Source organism: Egretta garzetta, unplaced genomic scaffold, assembly GCF_000687185.1.
Source record: "Egretta garzetta isolate BGI_Z169 unplaced genomic scaffold, ASM68718v1 scaffold173, whole genome shotgun sequence".
NCBI classification, from domain to species: domain Eukaryota; kingdom Metazoa; phylum Chordata; class Aves; order Pelecaniformes; family Ardeidae; genus Egretta; species Egretta garzetta.
This window is the reverse complement of record NW_009259112.1, coordinates 432,217-437,451: the sequence shown is the minus strand read 5'-3', so window position 1 is coordinate 437,451 and position 5,235 is coordinate 432,217.

The following is a 5,235-nucleotide window of genomic DNA, read 5'->3' as shown; positions in this document are numbered from 1 at the left end:
GGGGGGAGGCGGAGGGGGGAAAGAAGTTGCCGTCGCCCATAAACCAGCGGCGCTGGGACACAAAGTGCGTGAGAGCTCGTACGTTTTGCTGGTTTGCAAGCGTCAGGAGTGAGCGCAAGGGGGAAAGGCTCTGCCTTTTGACATCATGCGCGTAGGCCTCTGCATAGCCTTCGCCAACAACTGGCAGAAGCCCTTCTGTCGGACGGAGGAGCTTTCCTCTCCCATGGTCAACTGCGGCCCAATGAGACCGAGCCACAGCAGCCCCGGGGTCCGCCGTCGAACCTCGCTGTCCTCAACCGCAGCTCGCCCTTCCTCGCACAAACAGGCAGGGCCCAAATGCAGAAGAGCCTTATGGATTGCTGTTAATCTCTTTAACCACATGTGGAAATAACGAGGAAGCGGCTACAGAAGCGAGGAGGCCTTGCTCGCTTCCTGCAGGAATTAAAACTGAGTAGGTGTCAGCCATTTTGTGCGCTAGCACGCTACATCTCCAGGTACAAACTCGGGCGATAATAATCCTTTGTCACGGATAATTGGCATAAGGCTGAGATAATTTTGCTTATGGTAGCTGAGGAAAAAAAAACCCAAAACCACAAACAAAAGAACCAGGGGCTGCGTCCGTAACTGGATCATCTGTAGGGTGATGAAAATCAAATAGAAAACACAAACACCAGAGCAATTTACCTAACAAGGCAGTCATCAGGGGATGAATATAACTTTTTGCCCCGTTCTTGGAGTGCTTTTCCCAGCTGATCGGGCATCCTGTTGGCTGCCGGTGCTTACAAGGCATGTGATCTCCCGGTCCGATGGGAAGGACGAGCAGAAGGGGTTGTCGTTCCCGTACCGCTAACGCTGTCGACATATATGTCTTTTCCTGTTTAGTACTGGTGGCTACAACCTTCTCATTCCTTCAGGGGGGCAACAGCATTTTCCAGGCAAAGCTGCCCCCCCTGGGTCACTGCTCTGGATATCCAGGACATAGCTTCAAGTTGCCCGTTTGTCAGCTTCTTTTCACAGCACGTTCACAACTTCTCTGGCTGACGCCATCCAAAAGTTCCGGCTAGGAGATGTCGTTGTCCACCTTCCAGTGGCACGGAAGTCGCTTCCCAGAAGACGACTTGCCTAATCCGACTCTGATCATCACGTTAGTGAATCCGCAGTTACGTACACCTTACATCAATTTATACAGCCCAGAGAGGGAAGTGTTAACAACCAGTTAAAAAAGCACCAAACCCTTTTTGTTTGCTAGCTCGTTGTGCTTTAAGCTAACTTGTGGCATCTAGTTTAAAGGCTAGAAAATAATCTGTGGCCAGTTCCATAACGATGAAGCATACCGAGCTTTTAAAGTAATGCCAGTATGCCTCCAAGAATACACTGCCTATTAAAGACAAAATAACGCCTTGCATTCTGATGCACGTAGTAGTCCCAAGCTCCAAGACTGCGAGCTAATTAGGTCCAAATGACACTTACGAAGTAATGCCGGTGGAATTTTGTGCTTGGAGACAGTGTCAAAATGACCGCGGCTACTTTCTGCAAACAACGGCACACGTGTGCCGGCAAACGGGATTTCGTGCTCGCAAACTCCTTTGTCTCCAGACGATCCAGATGATAGGGGCCATGACCTGGATTTGACTGTGGTGATGGTAACACTTGGATTTGGTTTCAGAGCACCCATTTAATCCACAGCTCAGTTTTCAATTCACAGGACAGCTGATTTTTTTGAAATACCTAGGCTAATGAAGGATGATCGTCGTAGCTTGTAGAGGTAAGGGCTTAAACCCACCACGGCACTTCAGTTATAGCCCTGACGCCTCAGGCGCCTGCGGCACCAAATGGCACTCACTTGCCAAAGCCCAGAGTCCAAATTCAACCAGCTGTTTACGGCTCCAGACTGGCTCCTCGCGGGCAGATGTTTGCCCTCTGTGCAGTCCCCAGGTACAGGAACGTGGCACATCTCTTCCCAGGAACAGCCTCTCCGCCAGTGTCAGGGTGGGGGCCATTGGGGGCCAGTTTTGGGGCAGCTGCTTGCTTTCCAAGCCAGAGGAAAGGGGCACAGACAGGAGCTGTTACAGGTGGGTGTAAGCAAGGACGGTGCCCCCCAGGCAGTGAGAAAGGCACAGGCGGGGGCTCAGCTCACAGCCAGGGGCTCAGGCATGAGGGGAGGGCAGGGAGACATCATGCCGGGGGGAAGTAGCAGAGAGGAGAATGAGAAGTGAGCTTCAAGCACCTGCAAAGGAGGAGAGGGAGTAGGAGTGTTTCTGTCTGTGCAGGGGAAGGCCATCCTTCCCGCGGCGCCTACCTGTTCCTTACCAGAGAGATGGGCACAGGTTCTGTGCAAGAGGGGAGGCTGCGGAGGAAGAAGGAGCTGTTTGTTACCTTTGAGGCTTTCAGAAGTGTCTTTTCTTTCCAAAAGCAGAAGTTCTCAGAATAAAAACCGTGACAGCTTTCCTTTTCTCCACGCCCCCCAAATCTCCCTCACCCTGACCCCCTGCCTAAAAACACTGCGCCCTTTTTTTGGAGGAGGATGGTGCGTGAGCGCCTGGCAGGCACACTCAGAGAAACCCGCAGTCTGCAGGAACCCTCAGGTTTTTGTGCTCCAAAAGCCTCTTCATCTAAATGACCTTCAGTGCCGCTGTGACGGAGAAGACTTTGTTTTGAGGAGCAAGTGGGCGTGTAAAGACTGTCAGGAGTCATAAAATCATAGAATCGTTTAGGTTGAAAAGGACCTTTAAGATCATCAAGTCCAACCTTTAACCTAACCCTGCCATCCCACCACTAAACCATGTCCCTAAGCACCTCGTCTACCCGTCTGTTAAATACCTCCAGGGATGGGGACTCGATGACCTCCCTGGGCAGCCCATTCCAGAGCCTTTCAGGGAAGAAATTTTCCCTAATGTCTAACCTAAACCTGCCCTGGCACAGCTTCAAACCATTCCCCCTCATCCTATCGTCCGTTACCAGGGAGAAGAGGCCGACCCCCACCTCCCTACAGCCTCCTTTCAGGTAGTTGTGGAGGGCGATCAGGTCTCCCCTCAGCCTCCTCTCCTCCAGACTAAACAACCCCAGTTCCCTCAGCCGCTCCTCAGAAGACTTGTGCTCCAGACCCCTCACCAGCTTTGTGGCTCTCCTCTGGAAACCTTGCTTGGTTGCTTCCCATGGGGTCTTAGCTACTGAGCACAGAAGCTTCTTCTCTGACAGTGTCCTCCAGCCAAGACAAAATAAAGAAAACTGTCCTGCTTCTGTATTAATATTTGCTAATATTTTGAAGGCCAGAGGTTCCAAGTGTTGTTCCAGTTCCTGCTTTGACTTTTTTCATTCTCCAGGGCCCTTGAAACTGGGTGTGATACAAGCTCCGTACGATTTGACAAGATGCTGAGGACTGATCGATGGTTACAAATGGCCAAAATTACATGCCAAGATAAACGGTCTGTTTGCTGACCTGTGCTCTTAAAGCCTGCGACCATGCTGAAAATCTGTTACGTGATTGATAGTACGGCAGCATTACAGGATGGTAATTCAGCGGTCATATAAACACGAACATGTTGTAAAGTATTTTACACGTACGTGGTATCTTCCATGCCAACGCGTTGCCCAGATTGTCTGCATATGTTTATCAGGGAAATACGGCAACCTCTCCCATCAGGCGACAGCAGCTGCCCGTCGCGAAACCTGGCGCGGCAGGGAGGAAGTGTTTTAACCTTTTGAAGAAAGGCGTCTCAGTCACTCAGAACACACAGAGCAGACAAAAAGGTGCTTTATAAAGCCGTCTGAAGTAACAGAAGCCTTCAAATTTGGCTTTTGTGTGTCAGAAGGGGAAAACGAGAGTCAGCACAGCTGATTGCCCTATAAAGGCTTACAAGACACAGCAAGTACGCTGAAACTAGTTTTTACGCTGGTAAACTGGCCTTCGTTTTAAAAGCAGCTACACAGGAGAAGGCTACTGACAGAAGACACTTCTGGCCTCAAAATCCTGGAGTATGACGACTAGCGGCCTCAGATTCAACTTTCTTTAGCAACAAGTGTTGCAGATACAGAGCTGTATCAGGGAACATGTTCCTTTCCTGTTTACTACTCAGCGCAGCAAACCGTTTGCTACGTGGAGAATGTGTGCTTCTCTGTTCTTATCTGGTCTAATTCTGTCCGTATTCTGCTGGTATGTGGGATCGGTCACCGGTCTCGGTCGTGAGCTCTTTCTAGTATCTCCTGATACACAGCTGATGTCCCAGACTGTGACCAATTCTGCTGATCCCAAACCTCAGAAAGAAGGATGACTCCTCCCTCCTGGGGCTTACCTCTGCAGGTGGCAAGTACCCAGGGGATGCCTATGCCTCAATGAAATTACAGCCCACGTGGGCACCAGGAATCTGGATTTAAACTCGGTTTGGGGCCTGGTAGTGGTGTAGCCATGGCAGCATTGAACTCAGCGTGGGCTAGCTGCTTGAGTGCGCACACAGGATCCCAGATGGATTTTGCAGCCTGCATCAGACACCATCCTTCAGCATGCGTATGGGTTGTGTGAGCCTCAAGTGCAAAAGCGGAAGGCTAAAGTTAATTGGGGAGCATCTACCTTCAACTGCAGCGAAGACATCCCATGAGAAATGAACTGGAGGCAAACCCCGCACATAACACACGTGGGGAATGCGGACTGGGGGTCAGCCTCAGTTTATGGCTAGGTTTGAAGGATGTGATTCCCCTTGATTCAGTCATCCACACTCTTTTCATAAACTGATAAAAAAAAACCCCAAACCATTCTAGCCTCTGCTTTCTCGAGATTTGCACCATGGTACCAGGTGAAAATAGCTTTTTGGCGTTTCCATCTGGTAAACACCGGGTCTAACCTCATCAGGTAAGTTTGCCTAGTGCCTTTGCACCCAAGGCATTCGAAACTCCCTAATTAACACTGATGCTGCAGCAGGAGTTGGTGGCAGCCCTGCCCTTCTGGCGTGGAAGGCTGCCCATGGGAGTCAAGTGGTGCTGCAATACAGGCGATGGGTAGAGCCCCGTTTGACGGGGCCTTGCAATGTTTCATTACAAAAACAACAACGAAAAAAAAAGAGAGGGATTGGGAAGGCCACGAGCTGCTGAAGCACAGCCCATGTGCTTCCAGGAAGGCGTGAGGCCTTCGAGGATGGAGATGGATCTTCCCTGGTCAACGCAGGTCACAGATCTCGTCTTGGCCCCCTCCGCCCGGCGGACGGAGACCCTGGACCTCGCCGAGGAGCCGTCGGCTCCTCG